The 16,820-nt window shown below is 38.4% G+C and overlaps 2 protein-coding genes across 5 annotated transcripts in view; both read left to right on the top strand.

Annotated features, from left to right (window-relative positions):
* Nca (neurocalcin homolog) overlaps positions 1-16,820 on the top strand; it is a 240,375-nt gene that overhangs the window by 161,905 nt on the left and 61,650 nt on the right. The window lies entirely within an intron of this gene.
* Positions 1-16,820, top strand: part of LOC143216249 (neuronal calcium sensor 2) — a 91,596-nt gene that overhangs the window by 30,390 nt on the left and 44,386 nt on the right. Inside the window, exon 1 of one of the 3 annotated variants that reach the window (XM_076439130.1) lies at positions 11,452-11,807. The exons of the other annotated variants lie outside the window; for them this stretch is intronic. The gene's annotated coding sequence lies outside the window, so the exon portion shown is untranslated. Of the gene's footprint in view, positions 1-11,451; positions 11,808-16,820 lie in introns of those variants that run through there. 3 annotated transcript variants of the gene reach the window in all.

Here is a 16,820-nt window from a genome sequence, read left to right as displayed (position 1 = left end):
TCATAGACGTGCATTCTGATGGCTAAAATATGCCTCATTTTTGTACAGAATATTCAACGGAAGAGGATTAAGAACATCTAATGCTGAATTTTTCACGAAATGTTAATTTTAGACATATTCTATTTCAACAGCGAAGTATTTTTAGCATTCTAAAATTAGAAATGATTCGTTTCAATTGAGTACGAGTTAAGAAGCGTAACAAGGACAAATCATGACACTTCGTCGGTTATGCATAGCGTGAATTGTCAAAGGAGAAAGTAGAATGGTGCAACATGGTCTATTTTTGGCGATCATGCGTTTCTTCGATAATGTAGTTAATGCAACACGCATCTAAATAATGTGTACAATTGCAAACTGGGAGTGGCGTATCTATATTTAACAAGCTGATGCAATATTAAATAAATGACAAGGGCACATTTGAAATGCCATGTTGGATTACTTATACAGAATCAATTGAACATGCGTGTGTCGTCTAGTTTGAGATTATTATAAGTAGACTGCGGATCTTTATGCATTTATGCAAAAATGATGGAATATAAAATTCGATAGAATTTAGTACTATTTTTATTTATTTTTGGTCTACAAGGACTGTTCTCATTGACCCCTTGCCGTAGTTTAACGAGCCACACTCGTCATGAAGATTTTAACAAAGTCTAACAAATAGGAATGTGTTTCTCTCTAGATATGAAATAAAACTTGATTCGTTTGTAATCAATATTTAAGCATTCGAATAGACGTAGCCATAGAAAAACGACATTTCTGGGGATAAAGACCTTTTAATCACTGTAACTGTGAAGAAAATTGTTTAACCCTGCATGGGGTTTAAAACAGGATTTCATTTGATTGCACTTTCTTAAAACTTGTCGATAAAAATTGGAAATTGCATAAACAGTCGCAGTTTAATTATAAGTCACTTCTACACTACTCTTTTCCTCTGATAGAAATTTCATTTATACAGAGTGAGTCATCTATGACAAGCCACCTGAGCAGAAACATAACATTTTTTTTATTTTTTAAAATTTAGTTTCAATGCTAAAAATACTGAAAAAATTCATAGCCAAAATATGCCTGATTCTTTCAGAATTTTCAATTAAGGAGGACAAGAGAGATTCCGGAAAAATCTGATTTTGTCTAACACCATATTACTATCTCCTCGTGTCGACATATGGGTTGAAAATTGGCAGAAAGTATTTTCTTTGGTCAAGTTATACATAGAATAGTCTATTGGAAATTCAGTTTGGTTTAGGGGCACTTTTCACCTCCTTATTCGACTATACCCAATTTAGGTTTACCTCGTGCGTGTGTTGCAATTTATAATATTCTGTGCAACGAGGTTACTTCTATTAAAGTGCGCAGAGTCTAATTTATTTACGTTTTGTATTTGTTATCGTTATACATCAACGACGGCCTGGAATAACACGTTTCGTCGACTACGTAAAAACTGCATGTGCTCGGCTAATACATACATATTTCACGATCTGGAGGGATGTCGCTCGGTTTGTGTGTGCGTGCAGTGTGTCGAAAGTTGGTACAAAAAAAAAAGAGTTTCTGGAGAAAAAGTTCAGGGAGCGACCCCATTGACGCGATTAATGGGTTGATGTTGGGGAAGTAAGAAGCGGAAGCAGTGTAATTAACATTTGCATAAAACTGCTTGCCATAAGATTAATCTCCAAGTTTTCCGAGCCGCGTATCGTATTATTTGCCACGTGACGACTGAAACTTCGTACAAGCGCCCTATTTCTCCATCGCTTTATCGATCTGGCTGCCAGTGCCGACTTCATGGAGTTCCGATAACAAACTAACGAGTTTATTTTTAACGCATTTCAGGAGGAACTCGCGGAGTGCTCGTGTGCATGCATTGTAGCGGCAAATTACACCGGCTCTGATAGCTCTTAATTGATTGAAACGAAGCAGTTTCTGCACATTATCGATTTCACCGGCAAGAAAACTGTGTTCTGCTCCGCCCTCCCTCGTCAAATAATCAAACTTATTTTCTACCGTTCTTCTCAGCACCGCACAAAAACTGCGACTTTCTCAGGCATTTTTCGATGAAACAAGAAATGGATAAATACTTTAACTGCGTTGCGGTTGTCAGCTTTTTATGCTGCCATGTTGCATCACTTTTAACCCTCATCCGTCTCTCATTTCACGAACCGAATATCTGTCCCTCGGTGCCAAATTGACACAGTGGTAAAAGATCGACGAAATAACGAGGTAAACAGTTAATTCTCGATGTTTTTTTTATTCAAATCGAGTTCCAAAAATTATCAAAAAATACTGGATTATTAAATTCAACAGAATTGAGTACGATTTTTATTTATTTTGGATCTGCAAGTGCTATCGCCAATGAAAATTGAATTTTATTTGGTACCACTTCCGTACAGTTTGTCTACAAAAATTGAAAATTGCATGAACATCCGCAGTGTATTGATGAGTTGATATCTACATCTTGGATATTTCGGTCATGTGTTTCGCATTAAGAAAATAAAAGTCACGAAGCGCCGGCAAATAAATTTACCTAGAAATAACAGAACAGAGTAATTTATTTCGGGAAAACTGTGTCAAATTGATACAAGGGGGCGGATGAGGGTTAAGGGTTTGTATAAGAGTCGCTAGACGAGGGGAGGGAGCCCGAATCGAGGGGAAAAAGTTACCCTCTTTCGGCCAGTACCGTATCAGTCACGTGACATTGCGACACATGCACGCCAGAGACGAAACAGGTCACGTGACCGAGACGGAGCGGAAGCGGTGGGGAATAGCGTCGTGGAAGGGGGAGATAGAGTGGGGACACAAGGACACAATAATCTGGCTTGTATACCGACAACATGAAAACATATGGTGAACTCTAATGTTTTTTCTAGGTAGGGAAATTTTGCTTGTACAAATTTTTAATTACAGCTGTCTAGCTCGATTTCATGATGTCTTATTTATATAGCGACCTCTTTTTTTCTGATGAAATTAGTTATTTGCACATTAATTTTTTAGTTATTCAAATGACCGCCGCAGATAATGGATAATAAGTATGCATATAAGTTACCGAAATCGACAAAACGCATATTTTTAAATTATCGTTACGGATTCACATAGACAGTTGAACAAACATCATTTTTAAATTTTCTATGATACCTACTAATTGTCTCTAACATCTTTAAAAAATTCAAGTCCTTTGGAATAATCTTAAAGCAGTTATTCGATTTTTAAGAGTGTCCACATAATATTGTCCCCGGCTGAATGTGTAATAATATAAAATACTAGAGGGGAGTTGTTGCTCGCTCGCTTCGCGAGTTTCGCGAGTAGGGTTATTTTTTTATTATTTGAGTGTTAGTGACTTTCCAAGAGTCACACAAAGAACTTCCCGATTCGTTAGGTGCAGTATATTATTATCATTATTTAGTGTACGTTTTAAGAGGATTATACGTTTTCAGGGAAATTCAATAGTTTTCTACTTATCAAAATATTTGCTATATAGCGTCGCATTAAACCAATATCGTATGCTCGTTGCTCGCTTGGTTCCTTGTTGTAGCAGAGTAATGTTGCAAAATAAATTGCAAATACTCCACAATCAAACGCATTGTTTTGATATTGTACTCTGTGAAATATATATTTCTTATTATATTTATAAAGGGCATTCAAATAATCTATTACATCATGGTTCAAATGATCAGCATTGAAACTATCATAAATGTGCACATTTCCGTTACCATCAGATCTTGTGCAAATCCAATGTCCTTTCATATCATAATCATATCATATCGCCCAGGACAATCCTTTAGTAGTGGTTCACACCGATGTAGCCGAGCCGAGATCAGATATACTACAGTGGAGGGGATATTTTTTTGCGTTTATCGTGTACCGCCTTTTCGCGTTTATAGAGAATTTATACTGTAGTATGAATGCATCAACATCGACATAGTTCATCTCGCGCGTCGTCATTCGCGCAATTTTCATTAAGCGGCCCCTACACGGTCAATCAGGAATGACAGTCTGATCGAACAGTCAGACCAAGTCGGACTGTCAATCCTGACCAATCCTGACTGATCCTTACTTCAATCACGATTGACAGACTGATTATCAGATTGACAGTATTGAATGTTGAAATTTTATAACCAAGAACTAAGTTGCAATGTCTTGTAAAGAGAAAGCCTGTTTGGCGATTATTTTAGCATTAGGATTAAAAAGAAAAGTTAAAAGGTCCTGTGTATTGTCATTTTCCATGATCAAAGGAGCCGGGCTTTCCGAATCTTGTAAAAATTTTAAAGCGTAAAAGACCCATGAAGTGGGCTTGTAAATTTCATTTGTACCAGATCCAGACCTCATTGAAGTTTTAATTTTATTGAGCTCCCGTCTATAATTGGATCGTAATGTGTTAATTTTTTTTGAAACGTCCTTCAATATAGCCGTGGGTTTCATTTCCTTGTAAATAAGGAGCAATTTTTCCAATGCTCTTTGTTTTTTATATTTATTTAAATAATTTGGATGAACTTTGCTCCATAGTTCTGGTAAGGTCTCATATTCTCCGATAAATCGTCTTAGAGACATTCGTCACCATCGTTAATTGGTAAATCTTCCTGTAGATCAAATTCAAACTCAAATTCATTTTCGGCCTCCATCTCCATGTTTGCTTGTAAATGGTAAAGACAAAACAAAGTGGTTGCCCCTGCTTCTACTTCATGTCCAGAAGTTGCTCGATCGGGGAAATTCTCAAGTATACTTGGGCCCAAATAAGAAGGTACTTGACGTACTTGTTCTGCTCATGTTGTTGCGCGTCAGCCATAAAATTGATTAGGGGGATTAGCCAATGAACGAGTTCCGTTAGAGTCATATTCGTCGGATAGTAAGTACATTCTTATTTGGGCTCAAGCATAATACCCGTGGAATACAGTGGAATACCCCCACTTCTTCGGAGATGCCTCCGATCGAGCAACATAAATTTATTAAAAATTTACACGTTTCTCAATTTATTTAAATTGTTATATTTATTTAATAATAAAGGACATAAATAAAAAAATTAATTTATTAAAAATTAATATTATATAAGTATATAATTTATTTATTTAGACATTCCCCTATAATATAAGGTTATATTATAAACTTCTGGACACGCCTGCTCTACAACATCATTCAGACTGTTAGTCTCCCCTGGTCTCCCCTCCACTTCCCGTGATTGAAGCTCGGATTTCCAAATATCTGGAAATCCGTCAGTCCATTTCATCAGTACATCAGTATTAATCTTTCACGATCAATCCGAATCAATCCGAATGTCAATCTTCGACAAAACTGTCATTCCGATTGACCGTGTAGGGGCCGCCTTACACGCATAGTCCCGCAGAATTTGCAGGATTTCACATAACCTGTTTAAGAAATGTGGGACGAAAAAATGACGCGGCATCCTGCGGGATTGCAAGCCCTAGTCTGTATACATCGATGAAAGTGTTAACGAGTTTTGAAAAATTCATGACTATGTTACAACGAAATAACTGGTTGTACAGTAACCAGTTTTCTGAACATGAATTGTACCGACTGAAATCCGTATTATTTTACGGGCATTTAATCGACAACGAAATAAGTGAAGTTATTTACCGATAACACGGAAGACTGTCGTTCAGATTTTTCGCGTAATACATATTTTTATTTCTCGTCCCGACCGGCGCGGCTCGGCGACCGGTCCAGAACGGCTCGTCGATTACTGTTCATTGACACTATCTACATATAAACGAACCACTAGGAAACAGGAATCGCGAGGCGAGCTTTTACGGGCGATAATATGCAATTCACTGAACATATCGATTTCTAGATTGGTTCTTTTGTTACGGCGCGGCGACGCGGCGTGAGAACTCGATGGTATCTGTGAAATCGGGGAAGCCGGGTCGGGCGCATAGAAACATGAATTACTCGAAATATCTTTGCGAAAGTTTCGTACGAAAACCTGTTAACGGTTCAACGAGCACGCGTCTCGTGTATAACGCTCTCTGTCAATTTCGTCATAGAAGAGATTATTTTAAATATTTTAAATATTCAAAACGAAATTCCTGTCCGTATAAAGCTTGCCGCAGTGGCTTCTAAATGTGTCCGGCGTGTTCCAAAAATGTTGTACTTCTTTCGAAGGGATGATTCCTCAAATTAATTGAAGTAACTTTTCCTCAGATTTTACACGGTCCAACAAATTTCAACTTTTCTGAAGTGAAACTGTCTCCTTTGGCAGGGTGTAAGTCTAATTTCACGTCACGGATCAGCTTTCGAGCGAGAGTGTGGTGGCACACTCACACACGCTAGACACATAGACGTACACGAGGATTGCAAGGGTCCGGCATTTAACAAACCACAGCCACGTCTCGCTAATGCACATTTGGGGCCCCTACGTAGTCACAATCGCTAGATAAAAGATCAATCTAGCGGGGACGTATCCCAATTTGGCTTACTTTTGCGTTTTCGAGGCGTAATTTGCATTGTTCGGCAGAACGTAGCGCAGCCGCGAGAAGCATTGGGCTGCGCGACAGTGCTGCTACTGTCAGGAGACATACATTTTCTTAAGGGGGAACTATACCCTCGGATTGTAACTAGAAAATAACTAGAATCTTACTAGATTTTTGGTCGAAACGTGGGTTTGCGCGCCTCGACTTTTTGTCCTTATTTGAGCTTATTTTGGGCTGGGTGAGGACTCATTCTGTAGAGGAAGGTTAAATACAGGTCGCTCTTCTCATGATTTAACGAGATTATGTTTATATCTAATAATGTGAGTGCCCAAAGTAATGACAAAATCGAGAAAAATAACCGCAGATTTCAATGTATTTTTCTGTCTGAAAGAGACTTTTTTGACTGATATGATGAGAAGAGCGACTCGTGATGAACCTTCCTCTATCAAATGGACCTTTGTGCAGCTCAAAATATGCTCGTATAAGGACAAAAAGTCGAGGCGCGTGATTTCATTCACATTAGCATAGATTTCCCCATGAAGACAGAGGTCCTCTCTGATGCAGAGCCAGTCTAGAGCCAATTTTCGTTCAGTTCGCTTAGACGAGATGGCGCCTAGTCAGGAGGACTGTCAATCAGTGCTGTGATATTGTGCAACATTTCACTGCTGCACTGCTGTCATCGTGGAATCATAGCAAAACTGACACAGATGAGTTAGATATTCTCATCGGTGGCACTGATATTAGTGCGAGCTGCCCTGTGTAACGGCATTCGCGACGAGCTGAATAGAATATAGAAATAGGAAGCAACTCCATCTCGTGTTCATTCGGCAGTTGCGTGTTTATCAATGTTACCAAACTTTTTTTTTGCACAGAGGTTTATAACATTGATAAATAGTTATTTTCTAGTTACAAATCGAGGGTATAGTTTCCCCTTAAATGTCGAGAGATGTACCCCGTTAGCAGGGACACATATTAGGTTGGAAAGAAAGTTCTGGCGGTTTTTAACTATTAAATTCAAAAATGCACATATCTCAGCTCAAACAAAACTTTATCAATCAAAATAAAGACCATTGCAATCAATGCACTTTTGCCAACGAGAAACAAGTTTTGTTATTCCGGTTGAATAAAATTCTGGAGTCCTGGAGGCGACAAATTCGTTGAATGCCGTTTCAGCATCTCTCTGAGATTTGAAGCATTTCTCACGCAAGAAGTTGTCGAGGTGCTTAAAAAAGTGGTAATCGGTGGGCGAGAGATCTGGCGAGTATGGTGGATGAGGTAGAGTTTCGTAGCCCAATTCGTTCAACCTTTGAATGGTCGGTCGGGCGACTCGACGTGTGGCCGGGCGTTGTCGTGGAGAAGGATATGACCATTTCAGTTGAAGTTTTTCGTGCATTTCGTCGATTTGATGGCAGTACTTTTCAGCTGTAATGGTTTCACCAGGATTCAGGAAGTTGTGATGAATCAAACCGGCCACAGACCACTAAACTGTCACCATAAACTTCTTTTGGTGCAACTGTGGCTTTGGGAAGTGTTTTGGATCTTCGTGGTGATCTAGCCACTGAGCCGATCGTTTCCTATTGACATAAAGAATCCATTTTTCATCGCACGTTACAATTCGTCTGAGAAATGAATCGTTTTTATTGCGCGGAAGAGAAGGGCAGGCGACACTTCAAAACGACGATTTTGTTGATGTTCGTTTAATTCGCGCGGCACCCATTTATCAAGCTTTTTTGTTTTTCCAATTTTCTGTAGATGGTTACAGTTTGTTTTATGCGTTACGCCCAATTCAGAAGCAAGCTCCCGAGAGGATTGGCTTCAACTAGGGCCCTCAGGTCATTGTTATCAAGATCTGATGGCCGACCACAGCGCTCATCGTCTTCAAGGCTCTCGTCACCGCTTCGAAATTTTTTAAACCACCTTTGTGCAGTACGATCGTTAGTGATCCCAGGGCCAAACGCCTCGTTGACATCACGAGCAGTTTCGACAGCTTTCGGACCTAGTTTGAACTGGATTAGGAAAATTGTTCGAATCTGCTTCTTGTCCATGTTGTTTTCAACACCCTGAGAAATCGGGAAAACTAACTTGCAAGTAAAATTAATATCACATTTTCATAGAGCGAAAAATGCACTTTAAAATTATGTACAACGTCAATGCAATGTAACACCAACTTAATCGAAAATAGACCATTTAAAATCAAAATAACAAAAACCGCCAGAACTTTCTTTCCAACCTAATGTAATATCAATGCAACGTTTATTGGTTCCTCAAGATAAAAGTCTGCTCTACCGCGTGGTATAGTTCCATCTTCCGCTGGACCCTTATTTTTTTATTATATAAATTACAAAATATCCTCGAAAATGGGTGTAAAAGTGGTGTCTCTACGTCTTTAATCATTGTTTAAATATGTTTAACCAATCATAATGTATGAATATTGCATATCACTGTATTCGGGAAAGTCTACAGAATCTTTTGCTGTACAGAACAATTCAATATCTCTTATAATAACATCACAATATTTGTTCAAAGTTGAAAAATATGTCTTTTTTTAAACTCGATTTTCTCAAAAACTGTACGTCTAGGATAAAAATTAAGGACAGATTCGGAATCAACGCGAAAAACTCTATAAGAATCGCATAGTGAGAATCGAAATAATAAAAAAAGGTTGACGTTTGTTGGACCGCGTAATTAATGGGATTGCACTATAATCTTTGGATTGTTATTTCAGACTTTCACTCTAGATTGACAGTCCGATGCATTTTCTTCTATTTTCAAAAGCAAGCGAGTTATCCGGGTGATCTGTTTTAAATGGATTATCCTGTGTATTTATTAAACGCGAAGCGAACATCTGGCTGTTCTTAACCTCAATCCACTAACTTGCAACAGAACTTTCATTAAATTCTTTTCTAATTGCGGGGCGTGATATGATGCAATCGTTATGAACGCTTTCATTCATTCGAATGATTTCAAAATAAACAACGATACTACAGGTTTGAGTGTACAGTGTACAAGCAATATTCTATTATACGTTGTCATGAATATGTTCTGATCACTGATGCAAACTGTATCAGTGAACACGATAATCCATCTACCTCTGATTCGAACATTTTCTTAATGACGGAATCGAGTTAACTGAATAATTGCCTTTGGAAATGCAGTGACCGTATCGATTCATTTGAATGCGGCGTCACATACTACCTACTCGTTGCGTTGATCAACACCGTTTGCGTACAAACTAGCCTGTATTAAACTTTTGGGTTTCATTTGCCTTTCATGATCAATATACCGACATGATTGTCGGTGAAACATCATTATCAAACATATGACGTTTTCATTCTTTTTCAATTGATAGAGCTTTCGTAGAATACATCATGGCAAGTTATGGGACTTGTTTTATATGAATAGGCTTTTCACAATTAATTCACGAAAATTAAATATCTATTGCAAATACAACTCCTGGCAAAATGTTTCCGATCGCAGGCGTTGATACGGATTTTAGAGAAAACATTCACAATTTAGAAGTATAAAATATTACTTTATGGAGTTAAAACTGATGGGAAATGAAAAGGGGCTTATTGAAGAATGAAAAACAAAATGTTACACGGAAAAGAGTTCCCGATTAATAGATCAGCTGGAAGAAAGTTTCCGATTCGATTACCACTGCCCATCACCAAATTTGTTCAACAATTACTGTTCGATGATTCTTATAGAGTTTTTTGCGCTGATTCCGAATCTGCCCTTAATTTTTCCCCTAGACGCACAGGTTTTGAGAAACTTGATTTTGAAAAAAAAAAACATATTTTTCAACTTTAAACAAAGATTGTGATGTTATTATAAAAGATATTCGATTGTTAATATCCTATTATCGTGTAGATATTATTTGTTTTAGCAAACTTGTAAATACGTAAGCGTCTTTTATTTAAGAAAAATTGAGTTGTACAGTCTTTTTTTTTGTTTGTTAAAATTTCATTCACTATACATGCACAGTTATGCACGATAACTTGTTATCAAATTGTACCAGAATATTCAGCCGAGTTCTTACGGGACATTAAGTCAACTCAGGGAATATTGCCTGCAGGAAGTACATGTATGGCATGGCATTTCAAGTAGACATGCATACTGTTACGTATGAAATTGTGAAACTGTCGATACCGCTTCCATTTAAAACGCAGTTATACAAAATCTGTTCGTTTGCATATCTGTTCCGCGCCAGAACAGACACTCCGTATCCATGACGGTATTGTTCCGACAATTTCATTGTAAGAAAATTCTTTGACGCAAGTAGGATTATGACAGGGGGCGACAGAACGTGCTATTTCTCAGATTTCTCATACTTCGCCATTTTACATACACATTACTGAGGAAGTTAGGACCTTTTTCCCCCGGGGGGATAGTGTGGGGCTCACCCTGTCTGAGAAAAACTAGCGGCTAGGGCAAGCGTGGGAATTTTTGTCTCAATTGAGACAAGACCGTTCCCACCGTAGCGCCCACTGTCCTCCCCAGCCTCCGTCGTTACAGTAAAGTCGCGATACAGTAATTTTTGGATCGGAGTCTCCACACCCGGGTGTTGGACGGACTTGGGTAGAGTACGGAGGCTATATTTTTATGACTGCGTCTACCGCGCCGAGACTTCAAACGACGAGCCGAACATAGAGAAGGACAGAATGAAATAGGATCACGTGTCGCCGTCGCCGGCACAGTTTAAAGGCCCGTGCGTCATCACAATGAAACACCAAGACCTCAGCTTTCTTATTTTCTATGATATCATTATGGAACTTTCACCAACATATTCGTGACATTTCTCTGATTAAAATGATACCAAACACGATATAATTTGGCCAATATTTAGTGGTTTAATCGACGATGAAAATTTCGAACGCAACGAAGAAGAGCGTATTGGAAAGAAAGAGACGCGAACAGTAGCCGCCGCCGGTTCGCATCTCTTTCTTTCCAATACGCTCTTCTTCGTTGCGTTCGAAACTTTTACCGTCGATTAAACCACTAAATAACGTTGAAATTACATCGTGTTTGGTATCATTTTAATCAGAGAAACGCCAGGAATAAGCTAGTAAAAGTCCCATAAACCGATCATTAAAATTAAGAAGTTTGAGAACTCGATTCACTCGAGTCAATGTGTGGTGTTCACACCGATATACCCGAGCCGAGATCAATCATAGCCGCTCTACGGCGCGGAGCAGCGTTGGCCGGCAGTGGAGTGGGTAGGCACTGGACTCCGATCGGAGACACCCCCCAAGACTCCGATCGAAGAATTACTGTAGTTGTCAATCAGCCTGTGTTCTCCGCGGACAACTATCGCATACCGACATAATTTCTTTATGACTGCGTCTACGCGCTGACCGGCCGAGAAGTTCAATCGGACGTAGAGAAGGACATCTTGTAAGTACGGATCAAAGAGAACACGCAGGCCTTTGAACTGTGCCGGCGCGGCGACGCACAGTGTGCAATATTGCCCGAAACGCGGACAAAATTTAAGCGAATGCTATTTTTCAAAGTAACAGATATTGTCTATTAATAACAAAAAATTGTCTGCATCAAAATTTCAATAAGTGTACTATTTCGATGGAAATTTTGTAGTTTTCTTAAACACGTTATTGTGAGAATACATACGGCATTTTTTAGTTATGTCACTATTCTCGCCGGGGTGCGACATGTTACGACCATAAATCTGACTAAATTCTTTAACGCACTGTAGGCAGTTAGAATTAGAGCAGTATTAAGGCAATATTAAGTCCGAATTGAGCAGTCACGTTAACCGAAGACTCGTACTTACAATGTAGTTACGATCCTTTTGTAAGTGGTAGAAATAGAAGGCCACAGTTAAAGCGGAAGAAACTGCAACGGTTAAGGGGGCCGTCTCCTAGCAGATGACGGTCGCGCGTGAACACTCACACACCGCTAGAGTACACTCACACACCGCTAGACCACGTATACGTACGCGAGAATTGCTAGGATCAGGGAAATGCGTTCTGATCTCTCGATAATGCAAAGACGGGGGTTTTTATTAGTCAAAATCGCTAGATAAAAGATCAATCTAGTGCGCTGTTTGCTTCAAAAGTCGTTCTTTTACGTTTCCGAGCAATGATTTTGCAATATTCGGCTGCATGTTGCCCGTCGGAGAGGCTAGTACGCCGGCGTGACTGCAGCGCCATCTAACGGGCAACATGCGACGGGCAACATGCAGCCGAATATTGCAAAATCATTGCTCGGAAACGTAAAAGAACGACTTTTGAAGCAAACAGCGCACTAGATTGATCTTTTATCTAGCGATTTTGACTAATAAAAACCCCCGTCTTTGCATTATCGAGAAATCAGAACGCATTTCCCTGATCCTAGCAATTCTCGCGTACGTATACGTGGTCTAGCGGTGTGTGAGTGTACTCTAGCGGTGTGTGAGTGTTCACGCGCGACCGTCATCTGCTAGGAGACGGCCCCCTTAAGTGAGCACTACTGCGACATATACTTTGAATTTCCTTGCACACATTGTAAACGTAGTGATATGTACACCACTCTAGTGAGATCTCCCCCCCGCTCTCTCCCTCTCTCTCTTTGATGCAGTCATCTAATAGCTACAGCGACCACGACGTCACGTATCCACGTATTAGCGTAATTGTTCATTGTTCTATTATTCTCTACAGGCTATTATTTTGTCTAGCATTATCTTGGCAAATTTTTACGAATCGTATGTGCAATTAAATTGACAATGGCCGTCGAAGTAACGGCATCCTAAATCTTTGAAAAACGTAACCAATGAACATTTTCATTTCATCACGACGCGACATCGTGAACAAATGTTCGTAGATTTTTTTAATAAATAAGATCCACAATTTATTAATTCTCGGTATACAGTGCACTGAACTCATTCGCTGGAATATGTCGTAAAATATCATTGCAGTTTGACGTAATAGGACTTAAAATAGAACTATGGAGATGACCAATTTCAACCAAACGATTTCCAGATTCATTATTTCTTGTTATTAGTTATAAACAAAATTGGATTAATACAAAATATATTTTAAGTGATATTTAATTTTTCTTAATAGAAATTAAATGATTTTGCAATTGACTAATTACGAAAATGGTGTAAGTCCATTTACAGCTCGAAAATACATATATATTATTTTAGTTAAATTCGCCTGGAAGAAATTTATATAATCCAATTACATATGATAAATTAGTAGAAACATTTGCCAGACTTGACATAAGTAATTTATATTCTTGAATTGACTCATCTGCTAACCTTTAATTTTTTCGAAACAACAAGAAATGGACTTGCACCACTTTCAAAATAAACGATCTATACATATATTATCTCTATGATATTAAAATTATGAATGAAAGAAAGACATTTCTATTTAGCTTCTGCATATAAAATAGAACGCGTTGTTTGAATTTAACCAGCTGCTTGGAGTTTATAACCACTGTGTGCCACCGAAGCTTCGATGCTGTGTCTTTATGAATGCATCGACGTATTTATAATTTAAACCACTTACGATAACGTGAAAACGTCGATGTTGGTCTAATATGTTCATGTGCTATGCCGTTAAGTGGGTGACGGCCATAGTGCTGTGCACGGGAAGGAAATAAACAGATTATTCCACTGAGGATCTCCAACATTTCCATGAACTCAACACAATGCTAAAACGACATACATATTCTACCAAATTCCAAAATCCTTTGACAATTTGTGAAATGCTTTGGTATATTCTGTTACTTCTGCCGGAATGTTCTGTCTAGTTTCAGAAACCGTCTATGTACAACAGAAGTTGACTTTCTCGACGAAACGAACTTATAGAACACAAAGATCGTCTTTTACTCAATTTTTGTAGTTTCGAATATTAAAATTTAAGTTAAGAAACCGTATATACTTATTGTTGCATCAGACAATTAACGAAATTCGGGGGAAGATGTCCACGGTGTTTTATTAAGGGGGTAGTCTACCCTCGATTTGTAACTAGAAAATTACTAGAATCTTACTAGAAAAATGGCTCGAAACGTGGGTTTGCGCGAATCGGTTGTTTGTCTTTATTTGAGCTAATTGTGGGCTGGGTGAGGGCTCATTCGAAAGAGGAAGGTTCATCACACACGGGTCTGGTCATGATTTTAACGAGATTATGTTTATATCTAATAATATGAGTGTCCAAAGTAGAGTAAAAATCTAGGGAAAAAACCAGCAGATTTCAATGCATTTTTCTGTCCCCAAAAGACTTTTTGACTTATATTATGACCAGACCCGTGTGTGATGAACCATCCTCTTTAGAATGAGCCCTCACCCAGCCCAAAATCTGCTCAAATAAGGACAAACAACCGATTCGCGCAGACCCACTTTTTCGATCGAAAATCTAGTAAGATTCTAGTAAATAGCAAATATCTAGCAAATAACTAGAATCTTACTAGATTTTCGATCGAAAAAGTGGGTCTGCGCGAATCGGTTGTTTGTCCTTATTTGAGCAGATTTTGGGCTGGGTGAGGGCTCATTCTAAAGAGGATGGTTCATCACACACGGGTCTGGTCATAATATAAGTCAAAAAGTCTTTTGGGGACAGAAAAATGCATTGAAATCTGCTGGTTTTTTCCCTAGATTTTTACTCTACTTTGGACACTCATATTATTAGATATAAACATAATCTCGTTAAAATCATGACCAGACCCGTGTGTGATGAACCTTCCTCTTTCGAATGAGCCCTCACCCAGCCCACAATTAGCTCAAATAAGGACAAACAACCGATTCGCGCAAACCCACGTTTCGAGCCATTTTTCTAGTAAGATTCTAGTAATTTTCTAGTTACAAATCGAGGGTAGACTAGCCCCTTAACTGTAACAAAATTTCAATATTCATACATATTATTATTACATGATAAATTAGGAATGATATTAAAATAAAGTACGATCGGAGCATGATACTCTATAATCTACATAAGATCTGTACAGGGTTAAAACTGAAGATGACAAAAATAAGAGTTTAGGTTCATGAAAAAGAAATTATTTATGTTATCAGCGTATCGCGCGAATGTTGGACATTTTTTACATAGTAAATCGTAACTAATGCATGAATAGTTTGAGGTCGTGAAATTCGACATCTTGCGTTGAATAGTTCTGTGCACGAAAATATTGATAAGTTATTGTCACTGATAACTAGACAGCGAATGCTTTATGCAAAATGAAAATTTTCTACTTGAATTGCGACAAACTGGAGTGACATAGAAATTTATGTTCGCTCTTAATGTGTTCACTAGGTTGAGAATGATGTAAGAGTGTTTTTAAATTCGTCCAATGTTTCTAATGTTTTAAATTACTCGTACTCATTTTTGTCATACATAAATGCATGAAATCCGCTGTCTAATGATAACTCGATAATGTTGCGTTCTGGATCGTTGAAAAATAACCGGTAATAGGTGTGAATCACACGAATGTATGTGGAAGAATTGTTCTAGAGACTCGGAGGGAAATTTGTGGACGTTTGTAAAAGTGGAAGAGAGGGGAAGGAGTGAGTGGCATCAAAGTGCAAGCACGCGCAGATACACAGAGAGGTAAAATAATGTCGTAACGAGCGGTCGATACGCGGTTTGAATGAAGAGAGTTTCTCGAGAAAGGAGGCGGCTTTTCGATGGGTTGCTCTGTCAGGTACATAGTAGTTTCATTCTCCACGTTCGTAGAAAGGTATTCGGATAGTTCGTGACTCGATTAAGAATTAGTCCATTGTGGTGTGATGGTGTAAATTCGAGAGTTAAGCGCAATTTCCTTGGTTGTGCTCCTTTCATGCCGTAAACTACGCAACGTATTATCATAACTCACTTCTACTTTGTTTCAAGCAACTAAGCTCACTCGAAGCGTGCAATGATGGGTTGTAAATAGTCGACCCGTAAGCAAATTCACGTTTTTATAGATTCATTTGCAAGGATCAGCATACTCTACGGAAATGCGCTCCACTCATTCAGGATGTTATTTGGTAACAAGGTTGCCTGTTCTCGTTCTCAGAATCCACAATATCAAATGCAACGAAGTAAAAACATTATTATTACCCAGTCAGAAGTTTATGATTTTGCAAAAGAAATATAACAACGAGTGTATGAACGGAGATTTTCAGTTAATGTGCGTTGTGAGTTTCTTAATTGTAAAATAAAAAATCAGATATTTTAACCTATATATTTTAATCTACCATGCAGAGAGGTGGGCAGTAATTGATGAAGATGAGGCAATGATGTACAGTCGCCACGGAAAGCATGTCGACACGTCTCAAAAATGCATATTTTCCATTTCAAATCAATAATTCAGGAATTAATCGGAAATATATATTATGTATATTATTTAATATAGTACAAACTCGAATGTGTAGCACCAAAGGTGACATAAAGTTTATAATAATGACAGGAAAAATTAAATAACTTTTTT

The sequence above is a fragment of the Lasioglossum baleicum genome, chromosome 15 (assembly GCF_051020765.1).
Source record: "Lasioglossum baleicum chromosome 15, iyLasBale1, whole genome shotgun sequence".
In the NCBI taxonomy this organism is placed as follows: domain Eukaryota; kingdom Metazoa; phylum Arthropoda; class Insecta; order Hymenoptera; family Halictidae; genus Lasioglossum; species Lasioglossum baleicum.
The sequence above is the reverse complement of the archived record's forward strand: the minus strand, read 5'-3'. Positions and strand labels throughout refer to the sequence as shown.